This window comes from Amborella trichopoda, chromosome 8 (genome assembly GCF_054954075.1).
Source record: "Amborella trichopoda isolate Santa Cruz 75 chromosome 8, AtrichopodaSantaCruz75HAP2 v2.0, whole genome shotgun sequence".
NCBI classification, from domain to species: Eukaryota; Viridiplantae; Streptophyta; class Magnoliopsida; order Amborellales; family Amborellaceae; genus Amborella; species Amborella trichopoda.
In genome coordinates, this window is record NC_142343.1 from 41,878,173 (window position 1) to 41,902,224 (window position 24,052).

At 33.4% G+C, this 24,052-nt stretch overlaps 2 long non-coding RNA genes across 2 annotated transcripts; both read left to right on the top strand.

Moving 5' to 3' along the window:
* Positions 1–14,005: 14,005 nt before the first annotated feature.
* On the top strand, positions 14,006–16,096 carry LOC148781110 (uncharacterized). Its single transcript, XR_016061746.1, has 3 exons — positions 14,006–14,650; positions 15,576–15,645; positions 15,743–16,096. It is a non-coding gene; the product is annotated as an uncharacterized LOC148781110 (long non-coding RNA).
* A 288-nt stretch (positions 16,097–16,384) lies between these two features.
* LOC148781111 (uncharacterized) lies at positions 16,385–17,976 on the top strand. Its single transcript, XR_016061747.1, has 2 exons — positions 16,385–17,278; positions 17,513–17,976. It is a non-coding gene; the product is annotated as an uncharacterized LOC148781111 (long non-coding RNA).
* The last annotated feature ends 6,076 nt before the right edge of the window (positions 17,977–24,052 follow it).

Here is a 24,052-nt window from a genome sequence, read left to right on the forward strand (position 1 = left end):
GATTTATATGGCCTTTAAAAGCTTTATGATAGCTTGTATGAACATTTTATATAGTGGAACATAAACTCAGTGGGAATGTGGTCTTTTTGTGGACCATACTAGGTAAATATTATTTGCTGATACTCAAACTAGGCTCTACGAGCTAGGCCAGTCGAGGTTTGGAAAAACCCAAGATACCTAAGCATAGGGATCTATCGAGAAGGGTTTAGTGGATTATCTCTTGATGAGGTTGGAGTATGCCCAGATGAGAGCCAAGGGACTGTGAAGCCCTTGCCTGTGATGAATAGCTTTTAGAGGCAGGGTTAAACCCTCATCGTTATATTATCACACGACATGTACATAGATAACCGTTTTGAGATTCACCAATGAGGGTGAAGCGTGTACATGTGCGAGAGATTACCTATATGCACTATAGAGTCATTGTTGAATCATGGTCTGAAAAACCATGATTTTTGTCTCTACGGGATAACCGGAAATCCATAAACTGGGATTGCGTCCCCTAGTCTATTGGCTGACTTTGGTGATCCAATCATGAGCCCCTGCAATGGACTGTGGGTCATGGGAACTGCTGGGTCAGTTTGAGAAAGCTAGGTGGATTGTGATTCGCATTTGAAGGTGGAGTGCTCCCATGTATTGATAATTTCCTAGATCTAACGGATTCGATTCCCATCAAAATTAATTAATTTTATGTTATGTGAATTTTAGAATGTTTATTTGAATTTTTGTGAATCTTCTGATATTTTATTTTTATCATTTGGATTTATTAATTAAGATAAATTAATTTCAATGTTTTAAATAAAATATAAGATTTAAAATTCTAAATATGAAATAAAATATTTTCTAAAAATATATGGGACCTTCATAAAATATGGGTTCCAAAATTTAAAAAGATGTGGATTAACGTGGCCACCAAAGCAGGGACACGCCCACCCATTAATGTAATATTCTTGGGAATAATGTTTATCCTCTTCGTTGGCTTATCATTTCAGGTATAACCAACTTATGTGATAATGTTGAATATTTGAGATGTTTACTAATTCCTTAAATCAATATTGATTAATCTAATAATTAAGGATTGGATATATTAAAATATAAGTTTTTCTTATTTGATGGGAATAGATTTAGGAAATGGAGGATAAAGCTCTAGCTCATCTCATTGAATCTTGATGATGGGTCAAAGAGATTGATGACTCAAATCTTTCACCCCACAAGTCTCTTTAAATCGACGGTTGATATTTGACCCTACGAATGAGGCAAAATCTATGACATATAAATCTATAAAAGTAGATCTCCCCTCATAAAATGAGATACATTTTCTCTTCTAACTCTTTAAAAATTCTCTCTTCCTACCGCAAAATTTAGCTCTCTCTGGAAAGGGCTTTGGATTACTAAAGGGATACATGCCCCATTTTTATCTTTCTCCAAGTTTCACCATGTTTTGGTGGCACGCAACACCTCTGCTCTTTATGGGTGGCAAAGGGGTGGAACCCCTTGCTAGTAGATTTCTCCATCTCTCTTCATATTCATTTCTCATATTTTTAAAATCAAGCTAAGAGGCTTGGTCAAAATTAAGCCATTGAGTGGATTTTGCCATGGACGGAAAATCAACATACCGATCATAGATCCCGAGTACCATTGGAAGGAGGAGACTCGACGTGGGGTGTACTAAGCCCGGTTGAGGTAATCTCCAGCAATTTTACCTTTTTAAATATTTACTTATCTTCTCATAAAGCAATAAATTCTAGTTTTGTTTTTTTTGATAAAGAATTGTATTTGATGAGGTAGCAATTGAGAACCAATTTTATTTTTCTTTTATTTATTTCAAGAGTGGTTTGATTATAATTGGACATTATAAATGATATTGCCTGTATAGAGGTAAAGAATTTTTTAAATACATTTACACCATGCTTTATCATAAAGTCCTTTCATTCTCTTTACCCTCGATTTTTGTTCACTATGGTAATTATTGATTCTCAGTCCTTTACTTTGGTAATAAAAACGGGCCCTTTCTACAAAACGACAACTTTATTTTTAGAAGTAAGTTATGTATTGTAGTTGAATGTTGTAGATTATAGTAATTCTACCTCTACGAGTTAAATTACAGCCTTATGTGAACTTTTTGCCCATTCTTTGGAATACGCTCTTAACTAAAGTCGGTGCTCGACTGTTGGGATATAGATTTCTTGGGTTCATATTGATATACATAATTATGGATGTATATGTATATATCTCTTGATAAAGTTAGGTATCTAGATGATAAAGACCAAATTACTTGGTCATCAAGTGTAACAATCCTAAAATTTCAAAAAAAAAAAAAAAAAAACGGAGAAAATATGCTTTTAAATAGGTGATGTTCTATTTGAGTATGATGGTCCTTGGGGACCATCACTATTTTCAAAAGGTTTTGCCTTTGCCTTTGCCTTTACTTTTTCTTTTGCCTTCTTTTGCTTCCTGCTGCTTAGAGGTGGCCACGTCCTTTAGCGGACGTGGTTTTCGTATGTTAAAAGCAGACGCTTAACGCGACACCTCAGGTATGAGGTAGAACGTAATAAAATATTATAATAATACGTTCTAAGAATTTAAATAGGGGAGGTGAGCACTCCTACCCTAGAAAATTTTGAGATCTCTCTCTCTAGCCGAATTTTATCGAAGTTCTCTCTCAAATATTTGTGGGTAAGTGACTTCGTCTTCTTGAAAAATAGTCTATTTCTAATAAATAGTGATATTTTCGTTTAGGATCTTTATTTTATCAGTTTTATGTGTAAGTGATTTCATTGTCTCGAAAAATAATTCATTCTTTTTAAAAATAAAATGAAATAATTATTTCTGCTTATTATCATGAATTTTAGGCGCGATAAATTTTATGCGTACGTGACATCATTATCTTGAAAAGTAATCTTTTTGATAAAAATTGTGATATTTTATCTATGTTAGAAATTTTGAATGCTGTAAATTAGAAAAATAAATTTATTTATTTTTCTTGTTTATTGTTAGAAATAAATGTGATATTTCTGCTTTTAGTAAAATTATGATATTTCTTTCTACTGTTTTGAATATTTAGACATTGTAAAATTCATGTGCAAATGACTGCCTTATTATTTAAAAAATTGACATTTTTGCAATTGATTATAGTATTGTTGTGAAATATTTATTTGTGGATTGATATCCCATAAATTGTGATAATTCCGTATTCTTGAATTTCTATAAGAGTTTTTCTATACATATTAAATTGGCAATTATGCTAGAATGCCTTTACAAACTGCTACCTTTCTAAATTTGAGCCCAAAATATTTGATTGGTTATTTTTGAGTGACTGTTATTAATGGTTTAAGTGAAATTCATATTAATGATTTCAGTGATATGTTGAGTACATGATATTGCTGCTTTCGAATGTTTAAAGAGATTTAGAAATAATTTAAGTATGCAAGTCGACTCATCCGGTTCGCCGGTGAGGTATAAGTGGACCTATCTGGGACGCCGGTAGGAATTAAGTGGACTCATCCGATACGCCGGTGAGGTATAAGTGGACCTGCAGGGATTAAGTGGACCTATCTAGGACACCGATAGGGATTAAGTGGACCCATCAGGACGCTGATGGGGTATATAGGTGACCTACTTAGGACGCCAGTAGGGTATTTTGTGAAATCCTTTGAATTATGTACTGCCGTTAAAAGTGTTATAAGCATTTCAATTATTCGGATTATACTTAATTATGCATTTATTGAAAGTGAAACTGTTGATGCATTTCTGTTAATAGATCTCATTTTGGAAAATATTGATATCTTTCAATCATGATTATTTTTAGGATTATGATGATCACTTACTGAGTAGCCAAACTCATCAAACTATGGTAAACATTTTTTCAGGATAACTGCGGATTCATTTTGAGTGCTAGTCAAGATCAACCTTGGAAGATACTGTTGTTGTGCTAGCTTTCTTTATTTACTTTGTAAGACCTCGCCACTGTAAATTTGTCCTATCAATAGATGTATATATGTTTTGTCCGTCACATCTCAGGAATAACAGTACTGTAAATTCTTGGGGTGTGACATCAAGTTATCATACCATAATTATATCTTCTAATTGTGTGATTGTCCTTTATATATAGAGGTACTTCTTGATGTAAAGATTTATCCAATATAATGAAGATATAGCTGGTTGGGGCTTTGGATCCATGGACGTAAGGGGACGTAAGGGTTCGGCCTGAACCATGTAAATATTCTCATTCTCTCTCCCTTTTATGTTCCCATAAATTTTAACATGGTATCAGAGCAATAGACTCCTTGGCTCAGATCAGATATCGGGAAATTTCAAGACCATCTGCAACCATCGATCCTTGTTAATGTGTTGGTAGCATGACCTTTATTCTCCCATGTTGTCTGAGGATCGAGTTGGTAAAAGGAGGGAGAGAGACGTGATGGTGATTCCAGGGTTCCCTGTGAACGATGATGATGTGATGCGAGTGCTGAATATTATCCAGGGTTCCTTGTCTCAAATTCCAACTGCAGCCCTTGACCTCCAAATTATTAGCATGGATCAATTTGCTATGGTGGAAGAATTGGCTTTTCTTATTAAAGATAACTTGCCTTGTAAGCATCTCATTCTTTTAATGGAAGATGTCCTAGTCAAATTCCTTCAATGAAATACATGCTTCAAGGCTGTCTTGGAGCTCGTGCAAATGAATCCTTACCACCGCATGCTTCTACATCGTCTTGCAGAGATTTTTGGGTTAGCACATGAATCTGTTGGTGAAGGAGACGATTGCCATTTAAATCTAGATTTAGATGGTATTTTTTTTAAGATGTGGGCTTTTGTCTAGAAGCCCAATTTCATTGGCATTTTTTTTTTTTTTTTATATGGTTGTACTAAAAAGAAAAAAAAAAAAATTGTATTTTGCAAGTTGGGTGTTTCCTCGCATCCACACCCAACTTGAGGGGGAAAGTATAGGAGAGATGGAGATGGTAGAGATAAAGTCAACATCTCTAATGTAACAGCTAAAGAAAATCTAGATTTTGGATCAGTTCAATTACTATGCAAAGGGAAGTTATGGTTGATGATCAAGAGTTCCGTCTCCAGATGAGGAGATGAAGATGATCAAATTTCACAAAGAGTTCCGTCTCCAGATGAGGAGATGAAGATGATCAAATTTCACAATCCTAATTGTTGATCAAGAGTTCCGTCTCTAGATGAGAAGATGAAGATGATCGAATTTCTCGATCGAAGTCGACGATCAAGAGTTCCGTCTCCCGATGAGGAGATGAAGATGATAGAATTTCTCGATCCTAGTTGATGATCAAGTTTTTCGTTCCTTGATCTTGTTTGATGATGGAGTTTTTCGTTACTCCATCCTGTATGATGATCGTCAATTTTTTCATTACCCGATATCGGATGTTTCGAAGAGAGAGAAAGAAAAATTATTTTCTTTAGAGAGAGAAAGCCTTTAGAAAGAAGAGAAACCTCTGAAGAGAGAGAGAGAGATCTTCAGAGAAGCCTATGAAGAGAGAGATCTTCAGAGAAGAAAGTAGAAAGCCCAAAAAAAGGTTGTTTCTTGGAAGACCCTAGAGAGAGAAAGTCTCTCGAAGAAAGTAGCAAGCCCAAGAAAGGTTGTTTCTTGGAAGACTCTAAAGAGAGAAAATCTCTCGAAGAAACTAGCGAGCCCAAGAAAGGTTGTTTCTTAGAAGACTATGGTAACACGTGATTTTTTTTTTGGTAATTTAGTATTGTTCAAACTCGAGCTGTTCTGTGTCAAAGCATCTTGAGTTTGAGGGGGAGTGTTGGGATATGGATATCTTGAGTTCATATTGATATACATCATTATAGATGTATATGTATATATCGCTTGATAAGGTTCAGTATCTAGAAGATAGAGACCAAGTTACCTGGTCATCAAGTTATCATACTATAATTGTCTCTTCTAATTGTGTGATTGTCCTCTACATATAGAGGTACTTCTTGATGTAAAGATTCATCTAATATAATGAAGATATAGCCGATTGGGGCTTTGAATCCGTGGACGTAAGGGGACGTAAGGGTTCGGCTTGAACCATATAAATATTCTCATTATCTCTCCCTTCTATGTTCCCACAAATTCTAACATTGATAACTTAGGCCAAAGGCTAGATGTTTGAAATCGTAAGCTCGTTTTTGTGTTTCACGCTTATTTCTTCTTCTTCTTCTTTTTCTTCGGGTGTTTTAAGTAAATAAAAAGTTTATAAAAGGGTGAAGTCCTAAACAATCAAATTAAAGCGCACATCAAAAATTCACTAGGAAAGGAGGTAATAATATAGTTGGGTTTCTAAAGAGAGAATGTGAGAGTAGAGAACGGGTTAGATGTCTAGATAGAGAATGTAAGAAGAAAGAATAATTAGTTGTTTTTTTTTTGGAAAAAGTTTATATAAGTTCGAGGCTCTAAAATATCAAATTAGAGCACACATCAAAAATTTCACTAGAAGAGGTTGTTTGATGCCCAAATATTCTCAAATTGATCATCTCAACATCAAGATGTATGGACATGAGAAAAAAATGGATTTTAAGTTTTGAAAATAATGCATATTGTAATGCATTTTTGGATCGTCAAGTTTCAAGATTTCCCAGCTTTCACAATCCATGCTATTTTTTAAGGTTTAAATTTTATAATTAGCTATGAAAATATATTTTAAGTCTATCACAAAGATTTTTAGTATTGAAACTACATTTCTCGATACTATTTGAAGGTGTGCTTTACTTTGATTGGCCTCTCTCAAACTGCAACTTTTTTTTATTGTAAAAGAAATGAGTTGGATTTTTAGAGTGTGACAGAGGGATAAGCTTAAAAAAATTGGGTTTTTAGAGGGATAGACAAATTGGAGGAAGAAACCATGGGAAAAAGATGAGTAAAATGAGAAAAAAATGACGTAGGCAAAGTAAAAAATAAATCGTGGAGAAGTTCCTTTAAAAAAACTTTTCTTTTGATTATTTGAAATATTTTCATGCTCAAGTCGGTTGGCGAAAGCTTTTGGAAAAAGGGGATGTTGATATTGGTCGTCCGACTGAAACAAATTGTCTATATAATATCACGGGCAAAACACAAGGTAAACTTTTGCCACCATTCCGCAAATGTCCATTTAATAATATTCATAAAAAAAACGCCTTGGTGTTATTCTATTCTTGAGAAACTTGTTTCTTCAAAACAGAAAAAAAAAAAAAAAATTCCATTTGTTTCGAGCAAGGTTTGAAAATTAGGCGATTCAGATCGAAATCGCCTGATTTGGTTCCCTCCATATATTGGGAATGGCAAGGTCCCCCTGATTTCAAGATTTTCATATGTTTATAGATTTACTTAATTAACTATTTTTAAAATTTAAAATTTTATAATTAAATATAAAAATAGATTTTGAGATAATCCTAAGAACATTTTACATCAAAACTATTTATCATGATAAAATTTGAAGGTCCACCTTACCTCTATAGCTATGGATGCATCTGTATGCCACCTGCACCCTATATATATATATATATATATATATATATATATATATATATATATATATATATATATATATATATAATGCTTATGTTGAAAGCGTTTGTAAAGCTTTACACATTTTTGATAAAGCACTAGATTTTAAATAAAAAAAATTAGCCATAAATCTTTTTTTAAGAAGAAATTGTTAGCAATATATTATTTGAGAAAGGTTTCAATACTTCCCCAACAGCATAGAAGATCTATGCTTCTCCTACCATCCAGCCGTCCAATTTTGTTCAAGAGAGCCACTCACCGTTTGATCTTAGATCTAATGTCTCAAAGTATTTTATTTTTAGCTTTTTTTATACAAATTGTGTGAATATGAAATTGGTATGTTCCATATTCTCATTGGGATGCACTTATAAAAAATATTAAAAATAATTTTTTAATAAAATATAATGACCAAAATCCCTTGGATCTTTCAGAGGTATTTTGATCATTTTATTTTATTGAAAATATTTTTTTTTCTTTATTTTTCACTAGTGCGAGTTTAATAGAGGATTGGACGTACAAAATTTGGTAATAGAAAAAAATTTAAAATTAAATAGTGTAGAGACATAACATTGTGATTGCGACAATCTTAGCCTTCCTTTCATAATGGACGATTGGATAAGGGGAAGTATATAAGTTTGGGCGTGGTTTCTATAAGGATGCAACCTTAAACAATCCAATTACGGTGCACCTCCAAATTTTATCATAACGTGTAATTTTGGTGTTCAAAATTATTAGGATTATCTCAAAATCTATTTTCATATCTTACCATAAAATTTTAAAATCTAAAATTGGTTAAAATCAAGTAGATCTATAAACATATGAAAATTTTGGAAATGGACGGTCCGGATAATGTGTTGCAAGATGCATTATTTCTGAGACTCAAAATCTTTTTTTTTCAAATTTATATATCTCGATATCAAGATGATGAATTAGTTTTTTAACATTAAAATAATCTTTATCGATAGATTTTTGAGGTGCATTTCTAATTCTATATTTGAAGGTTACAACCTTATAGAAACTTTTTCTTATAAGTTTTATGTTGTAGACAAAACATAGAAAGCTTGCCTTGTTATTTTTGCCGATAAAAATAATGTACAAGTAATTAAGGGACGAGGCATGTTCCATTGCTAGTACAGCATTAACCACTAAGCGAGCAGCATATGGGTTTTAGGATCATGACAGGTGCACTCAACCCCTTCTCCGTCTTTAATCCGTGATCCCATTCAAGTATGAAAGTGTCACACCCCAAGAATTTACAATACTGATATTCCTGAGATGCGATAGTTAAAACATATATGCATTTCTTGATAGGACAAATTTACAGTGGCGAATTCTTACAAGGTAATAAAAGAAAGTTTAAGCACAACTACAGTATCTTCCAAAGTTGATCCTGACGAGCACTCAAAATGAAACAACAGTTATCCTGGAGTAATGTTTACCATAATCTGATGAGTTTGGCTACTCAGTAAGTGATCATCATAATCCTAAAAATAATCATGATTGAAAGATATCAATATTTTCAAAAAGGAGATCTATTAACAGAAATGCATTAACAGTTTCACTTTTAAAAAAAATGCATAATTAAGTATAATTTGAATAATTGAAATGCATATAACATTTTAACGGCAATGCATTATTCAAAGGATTTCACAAATTACCCTACTGGCGTCCCAAGTAGGTCACCTTTATACCCCATCAGCGTCCTGATGGGTCTTGTTAATCCATATCGGCATCCCAGATAGGTCCACTTAATCCTTGCAGGTCCACTTATACCTCATCGACGTACCATATGAGTTTACTTAATCCCTATCAGCGTCCCAGATAGGTCCACATATACTTCACTAGAGAACCGGATGAGTCCACTTGCATACTTAAAGTATTTCTAAGTATCTTTAAAGATTCGAAAGTAGCAATATCATGTACTCAACATATCACTTAAATTATTAATATGAATTTCACTGAAACCATTAATAACAGTCACTTTCAATAACATTTCTAAAATAACCAGTCAAATATTTTGGGCTCAAATTTAGAAAGGTAGCAGTTCGTAAAGACATTCTAGCATAATTGCCAATCTAATATGCATACAAAAACTCTTACAGAAATTCAAGAATATGGAATTATTACAATTTATGGGATGTCAATTCGCAAATAAACATTTCATAGACAATGCTATAATCAATTGCAAAAATATCATCTTTCAATTAATAAGGCAGTCATTTGCACATGAAATTTACAATATCTAAATATTCAAAAACAGTAGAAAGAAATCTCACAAATTTACTAAAAGCAGAAATATCACATTTATTTTTAATAATTTTACAGTATCTAAAATTTTCTAACAATAGACAAGAAAAATAAATAAATTTATTTCTAAGAATTTACAGCATTTAAAATTTCTAACATAGATACAATATCAAAATTTTATTAAAAAGATTATTTTTCAAAATAAAGAGGTCACTTGCGCATAAAATTTATCACGCCTAAAATTCATGATAATAAGCACAAATAATTATTCTATTTCATTTTTAAAAAGAACGGATTATTTTTCTAGATAATGAAGTCACTTACTTAAAATATTTGAGAGGGAGCTTCCGATAAAAATTCGGTTATAGAGAGAAAAAGCTCACAGCATTTTGACTAGAGAGAGATCTGAAAATTTTCTAAGGTAAAAGTCCTCACTTCTTCTATTTAAATTCGTATGACACCTTATAATATTCTTTTATTAAGTTACACCTCACACATGAGGTGTAACACTTATATTACTTCGTATACGCTTAAAGCCAACGTCCACTAAAGGACGTGGCAAAGGTGAGGCAAAGCGTAAAGCACAAGCTTTTGAAAATAGTGATGGTCCTTAAGGATCATCATATTCATATGGACCATAAAAGTTTTTTTTTTTTTTGTTTTTTTCAGAAATTTTAGGATTATTACAGAAAGGATTGGCTGAGGGTCCCAAATGGGTCTATTTAATCCATTTGGTACGAAAGAGCGATTCTTGGCTTTTTAATACCAGGCATTGGAATGTGAGATTTAACTGATTGATTCACTGTTAACCTACATTTTTTTGCAAGTTCCACCTAAACTAGTGCGAGTTTAATAGAGTATTGGACGTACAAAATTTGGTAATAGAAAAAAATTTAAAATTAAATAGTGTAGAGACATGACATTGTGATTGGGACAATCTTAGCCTTCCATTCATAATGGACTGTTGGATAAGGGGAAGTATACAAGTGTGGGTGTGGTTTCTGTAAGGATGCAACCTTAAACAATCCAATTACGGTGCACTTCCAAATTTTATCATAACATGTAATTTTGGTGTACAAAATTATTAGGATTATCTCAAAATCTATTTTCATATCTTACTATAAAATTTTAAAATCTAAAATTGGTTAAAATCAAGTAGATCTATAAACATATGAAAATTTTGAAAATGGACAGTCTGGATAATGTGTTGCAAGATGCATTATTTCTGAGACTCAAAATCTTTTTTTTTCAAATTTATATATCTCGATATCGAGATGATGAATTAGTTTTTTAACATTCAAATAATCTTTATTGATAGATTTTTGAAAATTAGGCGATTTGGATCGAAATGGCCTGATTTGGTTCCCTCCATATATTGGGAATGGCAAGGTTCCCCTGAACTGTCCGGGTCGGGCCGGTCTGTACCGGTTCTATTAGAGTGAACCAAAATATTTTTTATTTTTTAAGTTTTTAAATTTTGATATCATTATTTTCCATTTTGTAGGGAAAAATAAATTTTTCAATACTTGTTTTTAATGTCATAACATTGAAACTTATAAGGAATTTTAGTTTTTTTTTTATCATATGATATGGAAGTGTTTTCTAATAATTTTTTAATTGTGTTTATAATAATACTAAAATTAATAATTATACATTGATAACCACATTTTTATTTTATTTATTAATTTAATTTCATTATGAATTATATAATGTATTATTTTTTGTTGTATTTGTGAAAAATAATTTTAAATTAGATGATATTGTAATATATATTTTAAATTTATTCTTATTTGTATAGTAAAATAATTATAAAATATAAAATAATAATTATAATTATAATTTCAGTGTATAATATTATAGTTAGTTAGGTTGTGATAATTTTGAATGAGTAAAGAGAATTAATAAATGTTTGATGTGATATTAATTTCACTTTATAAGGAGTACTATTGTTTTAATCTTGTAATATGATAGTATTTTTTGATATTTTTTGAATAATTTTGATATAATATTATAATATTATATTATAATTAATAATTATATAGACATCCAAATAGGAAAACAATGTCTCAATACTCACATATTTTTTTATAAATAATGAAAGCACATAATGTGACACCCCTATTTTTTTTTCAAAACTCAAAAAATATTATTTTGGAGATTTTTTTAAAAATCATCTTGAGGCTAAAACCAGCTAATCCGATCCAGGTTGCCGATCCATCGATCAGACAAGATTTTTTGGGTGGCATATCCAGGTCACCAATTAGTTTCTTTTAACCTTGGTTTCAAGGTATTGTTCCATGTTTTCTACCACCATTTTGCACAAGAAAATAGTGAAATAAGGCCCTTTTATGGGTATGCGATTGAGGTCATGTTGGAAGCACCACCTGAGCTTTAGTTGCTGGTCTAGGTTTCCATTCCCCTCGCATTCGAAAACCACTAATTATTTCTAAAACAGGTAGGGACTTGTATTACCCATTGATTTACCACAAAAAAAAAAAAAAAAAGGAAGGGGCCTTTATAACTTTACATGGTATAGAAATAACAATTTATTTTATTAGTTGTTTGGTACGTGCCCTGTATTATATGTAATACTATTTAATTATGTAGTTGTTGGACCATTTTTAGCCAATTTTAGTTATTTCTGGCTAAGAACATATGATTTTAAGCAAATTACTTTGAATAAAGTAAGGACAAATTTTGAAAAAGATAATTTTTTTTTGTAAAACTGCCTATAAGTACATCTCATAGTTATTTAAAGGAAAATGTTTACATACGGGTGACGCCCTAAACAATTAAATTAAGACGCACCTCAAATCGATCATCTCAACCTCAAGATGTATAAACATGAGAAAAAAATAGATTTCAAGTCTTGAAAATAGTGTATCTTAAAATGTACTTTTTGGACAGTCAATTTTCAAGATTATCAAGTGTTCATAGATATGCTCGATCTGCACTATTTTGAAGATTTGAATTATATAATTAGAGATGAAAATAAATTTTCAGGCCATCACAAAGATTTCCAATAGTTAAATAACATCTTTCGACATTATCTAACGTGTGCCTTACTTTGATTGTTTAGGGCCTCCGCCTTATACAAACTACACCTTTATTTAAAATGAATGTAGACAACTATCTGATAATTCATTTTCAGGATTAATTGTATTTGAATAGTCAATTATCAATAGCAAAGAGTATATCCAAACATGCCCTAAGTTTAATTCTCAACACTTCATAAACTCTCAAAGTAAAAGCAAACCCCGACAAAACAAAACCTTGCTAATCCGGGCTTTGTTTGAGGGACCCAATTCACGCCGGTCAATTTCATGTATTAGGGGAGTTTCAGTCACATTGATGATTTCATTGTTAAAAGTTATGAAATATACTCAATGTTATGACTTATGGGAAAGGGGCTGGGTTCGTGGTGGTTGCATACCTCCACTACAGAACTTTAGTCGCACATCGTGATTTCCAATTCCACTATCAGCTTTTGAAAACCTAACTAATTAAAAAAATAAAAAATAAAAGAAAAACAAACGGGTGAGAGCCTATATTCCTTAATGAATTACCCAAAAAGAAAAAATATATTTTCCCTTGACAACTGAGGCTGGATTCATCTCTACTCTTTCTTCAAATATTTTTAGAACTAAAGCAATACTTTTTATGGGTAATTCATCTCTATGTTTTCTAAAAATTATTTTTAGAGCTAAAGAAAAACTTTTTTTGGGTAATTCAATGGGGATGATGAGTCCCTACCCGTTTTTTAAATTATTAGTAGTTTATTAATGCGTTAGGTGAAAATGAAAACCTAAAACTTAGCTGATGCACAAATGATGCTACCACCACGACCACAACCCCAACCCTATTATCAAACTAAAGCAAAAAAAAAACTACCCATTTAGTACTCTTTAAATATCAAGATCTTTTCTACACTTTAAGTGCAGTAGGAAACAATCTTGATATCTAAAGAGCAACACAACAAGGAGCCTAAATAAGTTAGTCAGGCTGCGCCCGGTTGGAATAGGGACTGCTAGAGTGGTTCTGGCTGGGTTCGGGCGTGATCGGTTGGGCCATTTAGTATTCAGGCGAAGCCGACCATATTAGTTAGTCAGGTTAGGCCTGAGATGCGGCCAACCGACTGGAACCGAACAACCAGTTATAATTTACCCTTTTCTTGTTCTTTTTGCTGGCCAAATCGTATTATGATTTGTTGGGTATCTCCACTACCGTTTTAAAAAAGCCACTTCACGTTATTTCTTTTCCAAGATTAGTCTTCTGTATTACTACCTGTTAATATAGGTTGGCAATTTCCACTTGTTAGGTAGAGAAAGAAAGAGGAGAATTAAGGTGGAAAAGGGTGAATTTGAACATAGATGACCATTTCATTGTCCCCAAGCCTCCTAGTGGAGACTCTGATACACATGACCAACATGTAAAGCAATACATCTGCGATGTAAGCCTGCAACCTCTTCCGATGGATCGTCCTCCATGGGAGTTTCATGTTCTCAATTGGAAGACTACTTCTTCACCTGCAACCCTTGTTGTTAAGGAGCACCATTCCGTGGGAGATGGTGTGTCAATGATGTCTTTCTTGTTAGATCTTGCCAAGAGAGCAGACGATTCGACTAAGCCTATCTCTTTTCCTACCTCATCTAGTGCAAGTGGGAAGGCCCAATTCAAGAACTTTCAGAAACGTTTTTAGCAGCGTATCGAGCCGAATAGGTGGATTAGTGGGGCTTGGTATTCAGCCATTGATGTTGTGGATGGTTTGGCGAGGAGCAAATTGTGGGTGCAGGATAGTAACATTCCCATGAGGGGTCCTCCAGGGGTGGAGAAACTTCCAGTGTGCATATCTCAGGCAACAATGGATCTAAAGAGATCAAAATGGTGGGCAAGAAGCTCAATGCGGTACGTATATGCTTCTCCTCTTCTTTCCTAGTCTGTTTGGACATCGTTATGATAGGTGAGTTTAGTGTGATTAGGCTAGCCTCGGGAAGGGGATGAGGCAAGCTAATTGGCTTAGTCCTGAGGACTTGGCTGACTCTTGCACATGGCTGAAAAGCCCTCAATAAATAAATAAATAAAAATAAAAAAAGAAAAAAAAATAGAAAAGAAAGAAGAAAAAAAAAGAAAAAAGAAAGAAAGAAAAGAGGTGTTGAAAGCAAAAAAACAACATTAAGGAGTTAAAATATGCTTAAAAAAGTATTGGAAAAATGGATTTAAACAAAAAACAAATTTATAATTGGGGGCATTTTAAAAAATCCAATAAAATGAAAATATGAAAAAGGGATTTACGGCAAAAAAACGTTCACCAATATTTGTCAAAAACATTTAAATCATACACAAAAATGTTATAAATCAGTCCCACATTTTTTTATGAATTTTTTGTGAATTCTTTTAATATTTACTTTAATAATATCCTCGAGTTGTATACACAACTTGGGGAAACTCGGCCCAACCTATAGGGTGAGGTTATGGCTAGGCCTACGCTGGCTCGCGCCTGCCCTGAGACAATCTAGCAAAAACCCATGCTCTAACTTTAAGTTTGGTCCTAGTCTAGACCCAACCCAAATTTATTAGAACGAGCCTAGTTTATACAAAAAAAAAATTGGATCACCGGGGTTGGGACCTATATAAATATGGGAAACAAAACATATTTACAATAGCTAATACATTAAACATTTTTGGGCGAGGAAGGTGGTAGTCTGGCCTGAATATTATTTGAGCCTAACAGGCCCATTCCCGGTTTGCACACTTTGCTCCTAACTTATCTAAAGGATGCTTTATTTGTGTTCTTCCTTGGTTCTAAACAATCCAAATATTTTTCTTGTAGACTGTAAATGATGTTTTACTTGGTGCCATTTCCTATGGTCTTCAACAATATCTACAACTCTCTCTATCAAGTGAGTGATTCCCTACTACATAAATCTTCTATTCAGTTACAAAATAAGCATTTCATGAGATATTGAAGTAATTTGAATGTGTTATTTGGTCTTCTAGAAGATGAGAGATGCAAGGATCCCTCAGTCATTTTAGAGGGGTTGAAGGTGACTTCCTTGGTGTTTTTCATTGCAAGAGAAGATAAAGGTCTGCAAAAGCCAGAAATGATGTTCACAAGTAATTCAAAAGCACCATGGGGAAACCGCATCTATTTCTTTCTCCGTCCAATTCCTTTTGGGATGCCCAAAGATCCAACTTACTTTGTGAAGCAAGCAAGTTCTTCTACAAAAAGGTCCAAGTCATCACTTGGAGTCCTACTAGGTAGAAAGTTTCTAGTGTTTAAAGCAAGGTATAGAGACCCAGAGGTAAATTCCTCTCACTTTCATAGAACGCACACTTCCCCTTCTTGTTGAATTTCTTACTTTTCTTTCATGCTTTGCAATTCTTTTTTGACTAAGTGCACCAATATCCTTTGCATGGAGGGGTGCCATCCACATGTAAAATACAAGAGACTGTGATTCTAGTTTGATAAAAATGGATATGCTTTTTTTTTTTAGCTCAATGGGGAAAGAATATCCCTCATATGGTAAACTCAAGATGTCATATTACGGAATTCTGCCACCTTAGCCACCTAGCCTTGAGCTCAATGAAAATGGACGGTTGGCAATAGCTTCAGTCATAATGTTTCAAGTTAGCTTCTGAGGATCACAAGTTAGAGTATTTGATATGTAATTTCTTGTACAAGTTACATCGATAAAATTCACGACATTCCTCCATTTCTCAAGGGAGTCGCACCTGACCTAATAAAACTAAGAAGAAACTATCTATAATGAAATTTTAACAATAAATTCTTGTAGCCCTCAGAGATATCTTGCCCATTTTATTTTATCATAAATATATTTTTATTTTTGTTAGAAACGCCACTAAAAAGAGTGGATACCTCTCAAATTTCATGTTAATGATGATTTGTAATAAAAATAAATATAAAACAATGTTAGCCATGGCATTGGCACAGAGTCATAATAGCCGTCCATTCATATAAGGTGGCTGGGATAAGAATCACATAGGCTTTATATGTGGGTAATGCCACATGATGATTTCCCTTATTTTTGGGCCAACATGAACTGGACCAAAGTTTACAGTGGGGTGCCTGCCTAATAATAGTAACATTTGCAATTTTACTTATTAATTAGGAAAAGAATATAGAGTGACCATTTACTTTTAATGCAAGAAGGTCACATTCACTATATTCAATAAGATTTTAAATTAAGTAGTTGTGAGTATTTAATTGACTAGACTCAAAAGGTGAAATAAATTCTTGAACTTTGTGCACACCCTAAAACCATCGAATTTGACGTACAATGGCTAGGAGCAACTGTTACCTCCTTATAAAAAATATAAACGGTCTCATACTTTACAAGCCCTATTAATTATCTCATGTATTCCTATTTGATTTAGGTCGCGGCTTCTTCGTTCTACAATTCAATCAGTAGCACGACTCTAGCTTTGTCAAATATGGTGGGTCCAAAAGAAAAGATTGCAATTGAAGGCCACCCCATCAAGGATTTCTCCTTCTTCGTGGCGGGGATCCCTTTGGTATGAACACTTATTTTGAGTTCTCCCCCATTTCAATGGGTACCATAATTTTTTAAACAGAAAAACAATGTAGAAATATGTTTGATAAATGCAGAACTTCTACATTGTTCTTGAAAATTGGACATCTGATACCGAAATTTTCAACTTTCTAACACACTCGTAGTGTTGGAATGAGTTCTTGAAACAATTCTTAATAACCCTTATACTAATCATTAAGCTTTTCTAACTTTGCAGAGTCTTTTCCTATCCGTTGAGTTACATGGATCATGTGAATTTAAGAGCAACAGGGACCAAAGGTTACGTAGACACTGAAAGTCTTTGTCGCTGCATTACTGAAGCTTTTCAAGAAATCAAGGACTCCTTAGTATCTTAACTCTAGGTCTCTAGAATGGTATTGATTATTTCAAAATAGCATTGTCAATCTATGTGGGTGGGTGCTATATATGTCATATAAGATGTTTATTTTTTGGATGAGCTCGTAGGTATATGTTGCTGCTCTTCTACACATCATGTATAAAGAAGAGCTGAGTAAATGTATAGAAGAAATTTATATAAGGTTTTCAAGTGTTTGTAGATCTGCTTGACCAACAATAGGGTAGTAGGTTTCATATAGAAGAAATTTGTATAAGATTTTCATATGTAATTGTGCTCGTAGGTATATGTCATATATGATGTTTACATTTTCAAGTGTTTTTAAATCTGCCTGATTTACAGTAGTTTTGAAACTTTCATTTTCATAATTAGACCTGAACATAAGTTTGAATAACATCAAAGGGATACTTAGCACTTGAGCTGCATCTTTTTGGCATCATTACGGGTGCGCCATAGTTTGAATATTTACTTCGGACCTAATGAGAATAAACTCTAGATACTGTGGCCTGCCACACTAATCTCTTTCTCTCACACACACAATTATTGGATCTTTAGTCCCTCAAACCTATGGAATAAAGTTCAAAATATGTTTTAGGAGTACATTTCCTGTGAAGTTAAAATAGAAATCTTCGTTTCATTTAGTCCCTCAAATCTAAAATATGTTTTAGGTAGGAAAATGAGCAAACACGTTCATTTGTAAAATAGCCTCCTCCATCTTCGTGTTTTGGGTGCAATCAATGGCAATGTCATCCACTTGCTCATCTTGAATAAGTCCTGGGCCCAGGGTAGGGGTCCATGGTTCGGTGCTCTTCGCCCTAATTTGCATTAGAAAAGTAATTTGTGCATCAGGGTACACAGTTTTACGATAGCATCCCTTGACACATGTGACATCCATCTTGGAGATGTAGATTAGAAAATGGTAGCGTTATAAAAATTTAAAATTGATAGTATTAAAAATGTCAAAAAACTTATATTTAAATTCGGGTTACTACTTATCATTGTTGAGATTATCATTTTCTCAAAGTTTAAATCCAAAATCCATTTCGAAAATAGATTTTGGAAAAATGACTCATTTAAATAGATAAGTCGGCCATAGAAGCCTTGTCCATTTTGTTTTTTAATATATATATATATATATATATATATATATATATATATATATATATATATATATATATATATATATTTATTTATTTATTTATTTATTTATTTATTTCTTTATTTATTAGGAATTGTATACAATCCGTGATTCCATTCAAGCGTGTGTGAGGATAGGCTGAGGGTCCCAATGGGTCTATTTAATCCATATGGTTCGAGAGAGAGAGATTCTTGGCTTTTTAATACCAGGCATTGGAATGTGAGATTTAACTGATTGATTCACTGTTAACCTACATTGTTTGCAAGTTCCACCTAATTTGTTCTTTTATTTTTCCATTTTGTCGGTATGCTTTTACTCATCTCCCCATTACGTATATAACAAGCTCGAAGAGAAGCTTGTGAATACTCTGTTCATAATTTGTAAGTTAATTTATATGTACTTTTATATTGGAAAGAGATTTAATAAAGCCTAGGCTTTATGAAAAAAATAGTATGAAAAATGATTGGTAAGTAACGCCTCATCTCATAACTCCCAAAATTAGAATTCTAGGTATTGGAAAACCTTTACATCGATCATCTTGGCTTGAACATTATGGTTGTTAAAAAAATTAGAATTTTAAGCTCAAAAAATTAGAACTTCGTGGGGCGTGACATCACCCACATGGAGCACAACATTTAATACTCCATGTGGGTGATGTGCATTTAATGACCAAAATACATTTACTAAAGAAATATTGTATTACAAAACAAAGGTATATAAATGTCCAAAATTTGTTGATTATAATTATAAAATACTCTATTGTATAAACACCCTACCATAACCCTTTTTTATTTTAATTATTCGTTAGATGTAGATAAATTATTTATTTTATTTTTGAAATACATATTACTTTACAATAAGAATAAGTGAAAATAAGGTTTCGTTTGAAATTAGTGGCTCTAAATCACACAAGCAAAACACACAAAGGACATTGAACTATGAGTTATTATTTAGGTGCTTGAAGGGTGGACGAATACCTTTTTAATCATTCAAGTGGAATTTTCTCGAGCATGAGAATCACATCCATCTATGTCGGACGTACTAAATAAAGTTAAAAGAATTTTTTTAAAAAAAATTAACCATAATGCCTTGAAACACTTTGGGGTATTTTGGCCAAAACCTTTTCTTTGATATTTGTATTGATGTGGCATTGTTGTATAGATGGACCCTCATCTTTCATGTGAATAAGGTTTATAGGAAATAAATAAATAACAAATTTAGAGCGGGCAATGGGTTGGCCTTGCCTTGACCCTAGCCCAACCCTATTCCCCTTCGGGGTGGCCAAGCCATGCCCGACATGAAGCATGCCAAACCTCGGAAAATCCCGGCCCTAGCCTGATCAAATGCAGGCCAAGCTGGGCTAGATAAAATTTAATAAATAAATAAAGTTAATAAAAAGAGGGATATTTTTCAAGATTTTTTTTAATTATTTATTTATCGACTCAATCTGCATTATTTTTAGAGCTTTAAATTTCACTATTAAGGGAAAAAAAAAAAAAAAAAAGGGAAAAATTTCACCGTACACCTAAATTTCATATTTGATTTCTTCATGAACCCTGAAATTTTAAACATTTCTAACGGTATGAACTTTGTCAATTCCCTATTTTTTAACCCCCTGAAGTATTTTAAGTAACTTATTTGTCCCCAACATATCCTATAACGACGTGCACGTCCATCTTTCTGTCTACCTCCCTCTCTTGCTAAATTTGAGCTCTGCACTATAACCTCGTCTTTCTGTCTACCCCAAACCCTCTCTTTACTCAATATCTCTCTTGGCACAAAATCGCAACCAAGCCTCTCAGCGGTTCCTTCCTCACATTGTGTCCATGGAAATAACTACCATTTTTTTAGTGTTTTGCACAAAACCATATTCAAGCCTTATAATATGGATTTTTCAACATCAAATTCAGCAATTTGGGCTATGTTTCATCAATATATTAATAATTGAAGGATGTTGAGAGTCTCTGTCCAAAAGTAATTTAGCTTTCTGATTGCAGTGTGAGAAAGTCCATGGACGCAGGTGCTGTGTCGTATCAGGGCTTTTAAACTTTGCCATCAACTCAGTTGAATCACTGAAAGTGATGAGCTAGTCACAACATATTTTCCCAAGATTGAGCCTCACTTTCTCTCTCCAGATTTACTATGCTACATAAAAATCCCAAATATCAACATCATGAATCCTAGAAACTTCTCTCTCTAGAATTGACTGGTTGAAGCCTTGAAATAATCACCGAAGGATTTAGGGGGTTACAAGATAGAAACCTGTCCAAATTAATGCTTCTAGAAATGTTTCAGATTTCAGGGTCCATAGGAAAATCACACACCAAATTAGGGTGTAGCGTAAATTAATGCTTCTAGAAATGTTTCAGATTTCAGGGTCCATAGGAAAATCACACACCAAATTAGGGTGTAGCGTGAAATTTTCCCAAAAAAAAAATTTGACCCGTCACGAAGTTTTTTCAAAACCAAATTTATATCTTTTAGCATAATTTAGAGGTGCACCCACTTAGAGTATTTAAGGTAGACACCTTATACAAACGACACCGTTTATATGATATCTTTATTTTTCCTATATTTTTTTTAAAATAATAACACAAAACTCCTACGGATCTTTTCTCTTTTTTTTCTTGTTTTAAACCTTTGCATTTCTTGTTCCTCTTAGATTTAGATGAAATTTTTGTTTTTGGAAACTTCTTTTACTTGGTGCATTGATTGATCATTGATCATTTGATACGCGATGGAGCCCGGGCAAGAAGCAAGGAGGGCCAAGTCAGCGTCACAAAAAAAGTTTCTTTCTTTGTTTGCCTGGAAAAGTCATATGATAAATGCCTTCCTTGCTTAAGAAATAGAAAGGTGAAACCAGATTTTCCTAGGTGTTAGGTAGGAGAAAAGTCTGTGTGTGTTATGTAGGATAAAAGTTATTTCTCAATCTGTTTACGATGCAAATTAGAGAGATCTTCATAAGAAAATCCCTTAGATCTGTATTATAAATTGATTTTAAAAAGTGTGTGATAGAAAGTGGGGACAATCGAATTTTAATCTGAGGTCGGATCTACTCAGAAGTGAGCAAATCTATTCTCAGATCAGTGGCAGAGTCAGTATTTATCCGAAATATGAAATACTATCTAAAAAACAATAAAACTAATTTAATTCTAATAAAAAAAAACACAAGAAAGAATAAAAATGTACCAGACCGGGCCAGTTGGCCTGGGACTCTCGAGGCTTCGAGGCCTCACCTGTAGCAGGACTAGCTGCGTTTATGCCATGCGTCATCTTTGTCTCTCTTCAAGTTTTGACTAGCCTTTGGCTTGGTTGGATGGATTTCTTTATCTAAGAGCTGCAAGTGTTCTAAATCTAGCGTTTTCCTAAGTCTAGTTTTTTCTCAGATCTCATAATCTCTAAGTTTTTCTGGGCACAAGAGCTAATCAGGTCTAAAGAGTCTCTAAAGTCTAAAGAATCTCAAGAGTTTAAAGAGTCTAACCTAAAATGATCCTGAAATGACATTTTTATAAGCTGAAAAATCATGTGGAATGGGTAACATACCATAACCAAAAGATTTCCATCTTGGACTATCGTTTTGGTGGTCAAAGGCTTGAGCGACACTGACACTAGTAGTGTCGCCCAGACCAAAGTGGCCTAGGTTAATTGAACGTGGCCTAAAATGATATGGGAGGTGTTGGCATGCAGAAACTATCAATTTGGGGCACTTAGGTCTAGGTGACATTGGGAGTGTCGCCCATACCAAATATGTTCAAAATTAGTAGATTTTAGTTAAAGGGGGATCCACGGGCTCATGTGATGCTGACTGTCAAAATTTGAGTCAAAATGAGATGTTTTGTTATTTTTAATTATTTTTTTTACTAAAATAGGGTATTCTATAGGATTTGAGTTAGTCTAGCCTGGACGACATTGGGAACGTCCCCCGACCAAATCTGCCCAAAATTGAGAAATTCCAGTTCTAGGGGGATCTACGGGCTCTTGTGATGCTGCCTGTCAAATTTTGGGTGAAAATAAGATGTGTTGCTATTTTTAATGATTTTTTTACTAAAATGAGGTATTTTGTAGGATTTGGGTTAGTATGGGCTGGGCAATACTGGGAGCGTCACCCATACCAAATCTGCCCAAAATCATGAAATTCCAATTCTATAGGGATTTTGGGTTTGTCAGAATGCTGCCTCCCAAAATTTGGGTTAAAATAAGATGTTTTGTTATTTTTAATGATTTTTTTACTAAAACAGGCCATTTTGCAAGATTCTGGATCACATGACGGACATTATGAACTATGGTGGTCTATGATCTGGGGATTTATTAAGATAGTATGGTCCTAAGGGTATAAAAATATCACAGAATTTACGAAATTAAAAAATGGGTTCTCTACACTATATTATTCTTTGCTAAGAATGAGCAAAGCTCTGGCATTTGAAGCCATCTCATTTTTCAAATCTCTTAGCTAAAAATGGCTGGAGAGAGAGAGTGAGAGAGTAGTATTAGAACCTTTGAGCCCCATTACCCTTTCTTTAAGCACTCCAAAGCTTACTCTCTATATCAAGTCCGTATTTGAGTGTGAATTACCCTAGGCACACTGAAATCAGGGATTGCCTAGTATTCTCTCTGCCCTCAACTTTCCTGCACTATGGTAATAAATGATTCTTTGTTCTTTACCTTATGTACTTTGGTAATCTTATTTGTTGAAGCAGGGTTGTAGTTTTTTTACACAGTGTGTATTGTCGAGGGATGTTGTAGATTGTAGCAGTGTTTGGAAACTCAGCCGGCTCAACTTGGAAACTAGCTACTTAAACCAGAATCAGGCATTGGCAAATTTTGGTGGTTCGGCTTCGCATTTTAAAAAGAATAAAAACATTATAAAACCCCCAAAATAAGGGATTGTAATGTGTTTTATATGTTTTTTATCATTTTGGCAAAGATTGGAAAGTGTTTTAGCCATGAATACTTACTAGTACATTTTTTATCTTTTTTGAAAATTTTAAAAAATACGCTTGCATACAAATTGATTATTGAATATTATTTTTTTCAATACTTTTCAACTTCATTTTGATGAGCTTTAGTTAATCCAGCTTTGAATATATTTTTCATATTTTTAAGATTTATTTCAATTTTTTTTTTACTTTTTAACACTTTTTGAACCCATTGGGACCTGCTCAATTAGGCCGGTTAAACCGGCCGGTTCATCGGCTACTCGGGCTCGGCCCTTGCGGCTCGTTCGAGTTTTTGAACCCTGGCTTATAATTACTTTACCTCAAGTA